The 12,330-nt window shown below is 38.2% G+C and overlaps 1 protein-coding gene across 16 annotated transcripts in view; it reads right to left on the reverse strand.

Moving 5' to 3' along the window:
- The window catches only part of MLLT10 (MLLT10 histone lysine methyltransferase DOT1L cofactor), a 237,019-nt gene that overhangs the window by 83,359 nt on the left and 141,330 nt on the right, over positions 1–12,330 (reverse strand). The gene's annotated exons all lie outside the window — the stretch shown is intronic.

Raw genomic sequence — 12,330 nt, forward strand, 5'->3', positions numbered from 1 at the left:
TGAGCCCAGCGTCAGGCTCTGCACTGACAACAGGGAGCCTACTTGGGATTCTCTGTCTCCCCTTCCCCTGATCATGCACACTCTCCTTCTCTCTCAAAATAAATAATCTTCAAACAAATTAATGTAACCCATCACATCAACAAGATTAAAAAAAATCATACATCATATCAACAGTTGTAGAAAAAGGGGTGCATGGGGGGGTTCAGTCAGTTAAGCATCCAACTTTGGCTCAGGTTATGATCTCACAGTCCGTGAGTTCGAGCCCTGCATTGAGCTCTGTTTCGGATTCTGTGTCTCCCTCTCTCTCTGCCCCTCCCCTGCTTGCTCTCTGTCTCTATCTCTCTCTCTCAAAATAAATAAACATTTAAAAAATAAATAAAAATAAATAGTTGAAGAAAAAGCATGTGACGAAGTACAACACCCATTCACAATGGGTGAAGTTTAAAAACTCTCAGATGGGGCGCCTGGGTGGGTCAGTCGGTTAAGCGTCCGACTTCGGCTCAGGTCACGATCTCGCGGTCCGCGGGTTCGAGCCCCGCGTCGGGCTCTGGGCTGACGGCTCAGAGCCTGGAGCCTGCTTCCCATTCTGTGTTTCCCTCTCTCTCTGCCCCTCCCCCGTTCATGCTGTGTCTCTCTCTGTCTGAAAAATAAATAAACGTTTAAAAAAAAAAAAATTAAAAAAAAAAAAACTCTCAGAAAACTAGGAATAAAAGGGGAACTTCCTCAACTTGGTAAAGTTGGTTAACTTACAGCTAACATCATGCTTAGTGGTGAGAAACTAGGTTTCCCACTAATATCAGGAACCACTCCATTACAACATCATACTGGAAGTCCTAGTTTATGTAAAAAGACAAGAAAAGGAAATAAAATATAAACTGATTGAGAAGGAAGAAATGAAAGTGTGGTTTTTCATAGAGAACATGGTTGTCCATGTAGAAAATCCAAAATTACTGACCAAAAAATTCCTGGAACTAATAAACAATTATGTAAAGACTGCAAAACCAAGGTTAAATGAAAGAGAGAAACTGCTTTCATATATACTCACAAGGAACAAGTGGAATTTTGAATTAAAAACACAATACCATGTACAAAAGCACCTCCAAAAATTACTTAAAGTTTTAATCTAACAATATGTATAAGGTCTACATGAGAAAAGCAACAAAACTTGTATAAACAAAATCAAACAAATCAAATAAATGAAGAGATATCCCAACTTCATAGACAGCAAAACTTAATATGGTCAAGATGTCAGTTCCTCCAAATTGATCTACAGATTCAATACAATTTCAACCAAAATCCCAGCTAATTTTTGCAGATACTGACAAATTGATGCTAAGGCACATACGAAAAGGTAAAAAGATACAGAATAGCCAACACAAAAGTGAAGGACAAGAATAAAGCTGAAGTAGTGACATTACTCAATTTCAGACTTGCTTAAAAGGTACAGCAAAAAAAAAAAAAAACAAAAAAAAAAAAACAACCCTCCAGTAATTAAGATAGTGTAGTGCTGTTGAAAGAATAGACAAACAGACTGGGGCGCCTGGGTGGCGCAGTCGGTTAAGCGTCCGACTTCAGCCAGGTCACGATCTCGCGGTCTGTGAGTTCGAGCCCGGCGTCGGGCTCTGGGCTGATGGCTCGGAGCCTGGAGCCTGTTTCCGATTCTGTGTCTCCCTCTCTCTCTGCCCCTCCCCCGTTCATGCTCTGTCTCTCTCTGTCCCAAAAATAAATAAAAAAAAAAAAAAAAAAAAAAGAATAGACAAACAGATCAATGGAACTGATTAAAAAAAAAAACTTCAGAAACAGACCCACATAACTACAGTCAACTAACCTTTGATAAAGGTGCAAAAGCACTACAATGGAACAAACACAAGCTTTTCAACAACTAGGGCTAGAACTGGTTATCCCCATGCAAAAAATGAATCTAGACATAAAATTCATTTACACCCTTCACAAAAATTAACTCGAAATTGATCATAGATCTAAATGTAAAATACAGAACTATAAAACTCCTAAAAGATAACATAGGAGAAAATAGGATAACCTTGGGTTTGGCAATGACTTTTCAGATATAACACCAAAAGCACAATCCATGAAAGAAAGAAATGGTAAGCCGAACTTCATTAAAATTAAAAACTTTTGCTTGGGGCTCCTGAGTGGCTCAGTCGGTTGAGTGTCCGACTTCGGCTCAGGTCATGGTCTTGAGGTTTGTGAGTTACAGTCCCACATTGGGCTCTGTGCTGACAACTCGGAGCCTGAAGCCTGCTTCAGATTCTGTGTCTCCCTCTCTCTCTGCCCCTCCCCCAGCCAGCTCTTTCTCTCTCTCCTTCAAAATTAAATAAACATTTTAAAAACTAGTAATAAAATAAAATAAACTTTTGCTCTACCAAAGACATCATCCAGAAAATGAAAACATCAGCCACAGGCTGAGAAAATACTTAAAGAAGACATACTTGACATTTTTCACAAAACTAGAACAAATAATACCAACATCCATATTGAAACACAAATACCCCAAATAGCCCAAGCAATCTTGAAAAAGAAGAACAAAGCTGGAAGTTTCACAATTCCAGATCTCAAGATACACTACCAAAAAGCTGTCATAATCAAAACACTACAATGCTGAACAAAAACAGGCACATACATCAACAAAACAGAGGACACAGAAATAAACCCACACTTGTGTTTATGTGGTCAATTAACTCCATGACAAAGGAAGTCAAGAATATACATACAACGGGAAAAGAAAGTCGCTTCAATAAATGGTGCTGAAACTGGACAGTGACATGCAAAAGGATGAAACTGGACCACTTTCTTACACCATACCTAAAAATAAGCCTAAATGTGAGACCTGAAACCAGGACAAAAACCTAGACGAAAAACATCTTTAACACTGGCCATAGAAACACTTTTCTAAATATGTCTCCCCAGACAAGGAAAATAAAAGAAAAAATAAACTGTCAGGGCTACATCAAAATAAAAGTTTTGCACAGCAAAGGAAATCATCAACAAAACAAAAAGGCAACCCACTGCGGAAGAGTAGGTATCTGCTGGATCAGAGGGGTGGCTCAGTCGGTTGAGCTTCTGACTTCAGCTAGGGTCATCGTCTTATGGTTCCTGAGCTCCATCCCTGCATCAGGCTCACTGCTATCGGTGCAGAGCCTGCTTCGGATCCTCTGTCCCCCTCTCTCTCTGCCCCTCCCCTGCTCACACTCTCTCTCAAAAATAAATAAACATTAAAAAAAAAAAAAAAAAAAGAGTAGGTATCTGTCAATGATATATCTGACAAAGCGTTAATATCCAAAATATGTTAAGAATTTATACAACTGAACACAAAATAAAAGTGACTGCAAAGTGGACAAGAGGACCTGAATAAACATTTTTAAAAGAAGACATACAGATGGCAGACAGACACATGAAAAGATGCCAAATATCACTAATCGTGAGAAATATGCAAATCAAAATAGTTATCACCTCACACCCATCAGAATGGCTAAAATCAAAAAGACGATAAACAACAAGTGTTGACAAAGATGTGGCAAGAAAGGGATCTTTGTGCACTGTTGTTAAGAATGTAAATTGTTACAGCCACAGTGGAAGATAGTATGGAAGTTCCCTGACAAACTAAAAATAGAATTCAGAAGATAACTAAATAACCCTTTTATTTACATGCAATAAAAGTTTTCTATTCCTCAAAAAAATATAAAAATAGAAATACCATATGATCCAATAATTCCACTACTGGGTATTTGCTACCCAAAGAAAACAAAAACACTAATCTGAAAAGACACATGCACATTCTATTCTTACAGCAGCTTTATTTACAGTAGCCAAAGTACAGAAGCTAGCAAGCGTCCACTGATGGCCGAATAAAGAAGATGTGATTATATATATATGGAATGGGATGGAATACACAACGGAGTATTATGCAGCCATATAAAAGGATGAGATCTTGCCATTTGCAACAGGAATTAACCTAGGGTATTACACTAAGTGAAATAAGTCAGACAAATACAAATACCATATGATTTCCTTACGTGTAGAATCTAAAAAACAAATGAATCAACAAGCAAAAAGCAGAATCAGACCTAATGAATACAAGGAACAAAATGATGGTTGCAAGAGAAGAAGGGTATGGGGGGATGAGCAAAATGCATAAAGGAGAGTGGGAAACACACGCTTCCAATTATGGAAAGAATAAGTTATAGGAGTTAAAAGATACAGCATAGGGCATACAGTCGATGGCATTTTCGTGACTATTATATGGTGATAGATGGTAACTACACTTGTGGTGAGCATAACATGATATATAGAGTTGTTGAATCACTATGTTGTACAGCTGAAACTAATCTAACATAGTGTGTCAACTGTACTCAAAATAAAAAAAAAGGGGGGTGCCTGGGAGGCTCAGTCAGTTAAGCGTCTGACTCTTGGTTTCAGCTCAGGCTGTGATCTCATAGTCTGTGGCATTAAGCCCGGTGTCAGGCCCTGTGCTGACAGCACAGAACCTGCTTGGGATTCTCTCTCTCCTCTCTCCCTACCCCTCTCACACTTGTGCACGTGCATGCACTCTCTCTCAAAACAAATAAATACACTTATAAAAAAAAGGGACATACCTGATAAGAAGACTTATCTAAAATATATAAAGAATCCTTCATAAAACAATAGCAAATGAACTGATTTTTAAAAGGACCAGAAATTCTGAAACCTCACCAAAGACGATATACAGATAGCAAGTAAGCACAAGAAAAGAAACTCCACATCCTATGGCAGCAGAGAAATGAAAATTTAAACAATGACATGCTACTCTACACCTATTAGGATGGCCAATATCCAAAAAACCAATAGTACCAGACGCTGGAGAGAATGTAGAGAAAAAGGAACTCTCAACTCATTGTTGGAAATGCCAAATGATTCAGCCACTTTAGAAAACAGTTCGGCTGTTTCCTACAAAATTAAACATACTCCTACACCGTATTATCCCACAATTACATTCCTTGGTATTTACCCAGAAGAAGTGAAAAATTACATCGACACAAAAACCTGCACACAGATGTTTATAGCAGCTTTACTCATAATTGCCAAAACCTGGAAGCAACCGAGATGTCCTTTTGGATAAACAAACTGGTATATCCAGTCAATGGCTTATTATTCAGTCCTAGAAAGAAATCAGTTATCAAGCCTCAAAAAGATATAGAAGAATCTTACATTCATATTATTAAGTGAAAAAAGCCAGTCCAAAAAGGCTACATACTATGATTCCAACTTACGACATTTTGAAAAAGTCAAAATTATGGACACGGTGAAAAGATCAGTGGTTGCCAGGGGCTAGAGAGGGTGGGAGGGATGAATAGCTGGAAAACAGGACTTTTTAGGGCAGTGAAACTATGCTGTATGATCCTATCATAGTGGATACGTGTGTCACCATACATTTGTCCAACCCATAGAACACACAACACCAAGAGTGAATCCTAACATCAACTATGAACTTTGGGTGATAATTAAGAGTCAATGTAGGTTCACCAGCAGTAACAAATTTACCACTTTTTTGAAGGATGTTGATAACAGGGGAGGCTATATATGTGTGGGAATAGGGAAAAAAGGGATATACGGGATATCCTAGTACCTTCCTCTCAATTTTGCTCTGGACCTGCAACTACTCTAAAAAAAATAACATCTTAAAAATATTAAGAAAAAGACATGGAGGAAACTTTAAAGCATAAAACTACATGAAAGAAGTCAATCTGAATAAGCTACACACTGTGTGATTCCAATTTTATATGACATTTTGAAAAAGTTGAACTACGGCGACCACTAAAAAGACTACTGGTTGTTGGGGTTTGAAAGGAAGGAGAAATAAATTGGCAGAACACTGAGAAGTTTCAGGGGAGTAAAAGTTTTGTAGGATACTATAGTGATGGATACGTGTCCTCAAATAGTTACTCACAGAACCAAAGAGTGAACCCCAATATCAACTATGGACTTTGGGCAATAATGGTGTTTCAGTGTAGATTCACATATTATAATAAATTTATCACTCTGATAGTGGAGGAAGATGAATATGGGACAGAGGGTACATTGGAAATCTCTGTAATTTCCACTCAATTTTGCTGCCGATTCTAAAACTGCTCTAAAAAATAAATGTGGGTATTGTCAGAGGCAAGGGAGGCACTGGGGGATGAGAAAAAAAACGGATGAACCGCTTTTGTTTTGATTTAAATTCAAATAAGCTGCATTAAAAAAAAGAAAAGAGCGATTTGTCTGCCACTAGACTGCAAGGCAAAATTTCCCCACCCACACAGCATTTAAATCTATCCATTTATCTATTCCTTAATTTTTATTCATGGAAACTTCCAAAGTTCTTTTATAAAAATGTCAGTGCAAAACAGGTATTATTTGTAGATTCTACACTAGAAAGTATGATTCCATTCTTACTAAAAATTTAAAAAATCTAAAAAATTAATTTAAAAGTTTATTATTTTTGGGGGGGGAGTGCCTGGGTGGCTCAGTCGGGTAAGCATCTGACTTCAGTTCAGGTCATGACCTCACGGTTAGTGGATTTGAGCCTCGAGTTGTGCATTGGGCTCTGCACTGCCGGGAGCCTGCTTCCCGGAGCCTGCTTCCCGGAGCCTGCTTCCCGGAGCCTGCTTCCGATTCTGTCCCCCTCCCTCTCTCTGCCCCTCCCCCATTCACACTCTGTCTCTTGAAAATAAATAAATGTCAAAAAAAATTTTTTAAGTTTATTTTTTTGAACTGCTATATCAAAAAAAGACCTCAAATAAATTAAATCATCTTATGCCTTAAAAAATTAGAAAAAAAAGAATGAAGTAAAGCCAAACCAAGCAGTAGGAAGGAAAAAAATAAAATCAGAACAGAAATAAAAACCTAGAACTACTAAAAACTAAAATACAAAACCTTAAGATCATAAGAAAAAAAAAAATCAGATTCCAAAAGCTAATAATTTAAGATCAATAAAATTCATAAACCTCTATCCAGCCTGGATTAGAAAAAAAGATACAAACTGCCAAAAGTACCTCAAGAAGAACAGCCTAAATAGTTCTCTATCTATTAAAGAAATGGAATTACAGTTTTAAAAAAACTTCCCAAGAAAAACTCTATGCCCAGATGGCTTCAGAATTCTACCAGAGGCAGCCAGGGGACTCAGTCAGTTAAGCGTCCGACTTGATCTTGGTTCACATCATGATCTCATGGTTCACGTCATGATCTCATGGTTCACGTCATGATCTCATGGTTCATGAGTTTGAGCCCTACATCAGGCTCCACACTGACAGCTTGGAATTCTCTCTCTCCCTCTCCCCAACTCCCTCCCCCCCACCTACCCCCTCTCAAAATAAATAAACTTAAAAAAAAAAAAAAAAAAAAAAGAGGAAACTCTATAAAACACTAAGAAATAATACCAAATTTAGACAAACTCTTCCAGAAAACTGAACAAGAGTGAACATTTGGCAACTCATTCTGAGTCTAGCATTATTTTTTAACCAAATCCAAAGACATTCTACAAAAAAAAACTATAGGCCAGTATCTCTCATGAATGCAGATGCAAAAATGTCTTCACATTTCAAAAATCTGAATTCAGTAATGTACACAACTGGTAATATATCAAGACAAAGTGGCATTTATCTGGCTTAACAGCAGGAAAAAAAAAATCAACCAATGAATGTACTTCATCATATTAAGAGATTAAAAAAAATATTTTTGTATTAATGTATCTATTAAAATATATAGAAAAATTATTTGACAAAATCTAACATCCATGGCCAATTAAAAACTCCACAAATTAGGAACAGAAGTAAACTTCAACATCATATACAATGTTAGAAGATTACTTTCCCCCTAATTTCAAGAATAAAGCAAAGATGCTCACTCTCACCACTTGTAGTTAACAATACAATAAGAAATACGGGGCATCCAGACCAGAAAGGATGAAGTACAACTGTCTTATTTGCGGTTGGCCTGATCATCTATGAAGAAAATCCCACGGAATCAATACGCTACTGGAAATAAGAATTTTCAGCAAGTTTGCAGGACACCACATAAACATACAAAACTACAAAAATGTATTTCTATACACTAGTAAGAAACAATCAGAAATTTACACCTTAAAAAAGATTATAAAAGCACCAAAAAACATCAAACATTTAGGAACAGAGCTGAAAAAAGATTTATAAAACCTGTATACTTGTTACTGAGATTAAAATACATTAAAGAGATATACTGTGTTCGTGAATCAGAAGACTCAATATTGTTAAAGACATTAATTCTCCCTCAAAATGATTTGTAGATTCAATGCAGTTTGAATCAAAATACAGGCAGTTTTATTTCAACAACTTGACAATCTGATTCTAAAACTCACGTAAAAACTGAACCTAGAATAGTCAAAATGACTTTGAAAGAGAAGAACAAAGTTGGAAAATGGATCCTACCTGACCTAACTGGTTACTACAAAGCTACAGTAATCAAGATAGTGTGGTATTAAATGTAAAAGACAGGGGCACCTAGGTGGCTCATTCGGTTGAGCGTCCAAGAATTGATTTCTGCTCATGTCATGATCCCAGCATTGTGGGAATCAAACCCCGCGTTGGGCTGCGCGTTGAGCATGGAGTCTGCTTAAGATTCCCTCTCTCTCTCTCTCTCTCTCTCTCTCTCTCTCTCTCTCTCTCTCTCTCTCTCTCTCTCTCTGTCCCTCCCTCCCTCCCTCCCTCTCCATTCCTCTCTCACACTCATGCACTCGCGCACATAAATGAATGAATGAATGAATGAATGAATGAATACTAGTTTTAAAAAATGTAAAAGCAGACAAACAGATCAACAGAGAACAGATTCCAAAAAGAGACCAATATGTATATGGTCAAGTGGGATTCAACAAATGTGGGTAAAGGCAATTCGGTGGAGAAAGAACAGTCTGTCTCACAAGTGATCCAGAAAAACTGGGTATCTATAATTCGAATAAGTGGACTCTGATATATAAGTCACACAAGCAAAAATTAACTCAAAAGGGTAAATGTGAAAGATGAAAATATAAAACTTCTAGAAGAAAACATATTAAAAAAATGTATATACTAACCATTTAATTAAGATGTCTGCTTAAGGAGCGCTTGAGTGGCTTAGTCAGTTACCATCTGACTTCAGCTCAGGTCATGATCTTGCAGTTCACAAGTTCGAGCCCCGCGTCGGGCTCTGTGCTGACAGCTTGGGGCTGGAGCCTGGAGCCTGCTTTGGATTCTGTGTCTCCCTCTCTCTCTGCCCCTCCCCCTGCTCCTGTTCTGTCTCTATTAAAAATGAATAAACATTAAAAAAAAAAAAAAGAAGAAGAAGAAGAATGTCTGCTTAAGCCAGAGTGGGAAAAATACCTGCAAATAATGTACCCGATAAGGGACTTGCATCTAGAACACATGTTGTCTCACAAAATGCAGAAAACAAACCAAGTCAATAAAAAAAGACAGGTGATGAACAGATCTGAGCAGACCTTCACCAAAGAAAATAAAGAAACGGCAAATACACACATGGAAAGACATTCAACATAATTTAATCATTACAGAAATGCAAACTGAAACTTCAATGAGAAAGTACCCCACACCCACTAGAAATGCCAAAATTAAACCATACCAAGTAGTGCAGAGAATGCAAAGGAACAGACCCCTGATACACTGCTGGCAGAATCAATGAATGGTACAACTATTTTGGAAAATAGTTTGATAGTGTCTTTAAAACTTAAAGCTACACCAGGTGACCCAGCTATTCCATTCCTTGGTATTTATGCAAGAAAAATCTGTCCATATAAAGATTTGTATTATATTCCTAGTAGCTTTGTTAATAGCCAAAAATTGGAAAACAATCTGAATGTCCATCAATTACTGAATGGATAATCATTATGGTATGTCCAGACAATAGAAAGTAGTCAGCAATTGGGGCGCCTGGGTGGCTCAGTCGGTTGAGCGGCCGACTTCGGCTCAGGTCATGATCTCGCGGTCCGTGAGTTCGAGTCCCGCGTCAGGCTCTGTGCTGACAGCTCAGAGCCTGGAGCCTGTTTCAGATTCTGTGCCTCCCTCTCTCTGACCCTCCCCATTCATGCTCTGTCTCTCTCTGTCTCAAAAATAAATAAACGTTAAAAAAAATTAAAAAAAGAAAGTAGTCAGCAATAAAAAGAACGTACTGATACACACAACATGGATGAATTTCAAAGTATGCCGAGTGAAAGAAGACAAAGTGTAAAATATTGTATGTTTCCATTTTTAACATTCTAGAAAGTTCAAACTAGAACTTTCAGATTACCATGTAACTAAATATGATAGCTAGTCCTTATATTATTATGACACAGTTAACTTTTTTTTTTTTTTTTTCCTTTTCTTTAACTTCACTTCCAGCATAATCACATCTTCTTGGTGTTCTTCCAAACTCTGGCCCTCTTCTCAGTCTTATTTGCTAGTTTCACCTCTGCTCCAAGACCTTTCAATACTGGCAGCCGTAGGGTGTCCTAAGGCCTCCTGTCCTCACCACCTGCACTCACTCCTCCACTGGCACCCACTCTCATGGCTTTACGTAAACTCTTTATGCACACAGTTGCCAAATTTATACCCATAGTCTGGACCTATTTTCCAAATGCTACACTATGCATGCCACTGGTTAATTAACATTTCTACCTGGGTGTCTAAAAATATTTCAACCCTAAAGTAGGCAAAACAGCCCAGCCAGGATGTCCACATCCTAATCCCTAAAACATGTGATAAGTTATGTTACATGGCAAAAGGGTCTTTGCTAATTTAAGTAAGGCTACAGACTTTAAAATAAGAAAATTATTCTGGATTTTTCAGGCAGACCCATTCTAATCTCATGAACCCTTAAAAGAAGAGAACTTTCTGTGGGCAGAAGCAGAAAAGGTGCAGCAGAGAAGAAGTCAGAGAGATCCCAAGTATGGGAAGGACTCAATAGGCTAGTGCTGGCTCTGAGATGGATGGACATATGTGTAAGGGCTGAAGAGAGCCTCTAGAAGCTAAGGGCAGACCGCAGCTGAGAGCCAGAAATAAAATGGACATAAATTAACAACTTGGGGGTGCCTGGGTGGCTCAGTCGGTAAGCGTCCGACTTTGGCTCAGGTCATGATCTCGCAGTTTGTGAGTTCGAGCCCCGTGTCGTACTCTGTGCTGACCGCTCAGAGCCTGGAGCCTACTTCAGATTCTGTGTCTCCCTCTCTCTCTGCTCCTCCCTCACTCATACTCTGTCTCTCTCTCAAAAATAAATAAACATTTAAAAAAATTTTTTTTGTAAATCAACAACTTGAATGAGCTTAGAAGCTCTTGCTCCCAGATTAGAACCCAGGCCAGCCAACACCTTGACTTCAGCTTTGAGAGATCCAGAGGAACCAGCTGAGCCCACCAGTCTTCCAGCCTCCAGAACAGGGAGATAACACTTTTATATTGTTTTAAATTGCTACATTTGTTCTGGAAGCAAGAGAGTGCTAATACCATATCCAAAACTGAATTCCTCATCTTGCCCTCAACCTACCACACCCCACCCACAGTCTTTCCCATCTTTGTTAACAGCAATTGCATTTTTCTAGTTATGTGGTCCAACACCCTTTGACTCTTCTTTGGATCCTCTCTTTCTCTCACACGTCTCATCTTCTGAGAAAGCTACGTGGGTTCTACATTTAAATAAATTCAAATTCTCATAACCTCTCACCACCTCCACTATTACCACCATCTCTCTCTGCATTATTATAATAATCTCCTAAGGGCTTCCCAGCTTCCATCCTTGACTCTCTAGTCTGTCCAGAACAAATCAGCCAGAGATCCTAATAAAACCTAAGTCAGATGGTATGCTCCAATGGCTTGCTTTTGAGTCAAACTCAAAAAACAAGTCCTTGCACTGGTTTGCACAGCCCTATGTGATTGGCCCCTTGGCCAGTATCACCTTCTGTGGTTCTCCCCACTCCTTGCTCATTATGTCCCAGCACCTTTCCCTGTCCACACTTGTTTTCACATTAGGCACATATAACATTTACTATAATACTTCCTATGAACCAGATGCTGTTGTAATTGTTTTACATATATTATCTTATTCAATTCCAATAATTATTTCACCCATTTTACAGATGATCAAACAAAGTTACAAGGAGGTTAATTAACACTCAGTGGTGAAGCCAGAATTCAAAATCACAGGTGAACAAAGCCCACTCTATAGTCCAAATTCTTAATCTCAATGATGCCCCCCAAGTTGTTAGCCTTACTTACTATTTTTCAGAACTGAGTATAAACAGAATGTAAAATAAAAGACTAAGAAATGGGAATCCTAAAGTGTTTAACGTAGGGTTAA

The sequence above is a fragment of the Panthera pardus genome, unplaced genomic scaffold, assembly GCF_024362965.1.
Source record: "Panthera pardus isolate Hobbes unplaced genomic scaffold, ASM2436296v1 HiC_scaffold_6, whole genome shotgun sequence".
In the NCBI taxonomy this organism is placed as follows: Eukaryota; Metazoa; Chordata; class Mammalia; order Carnivora; family Felidae; genus Panthera; species Panthera pardus.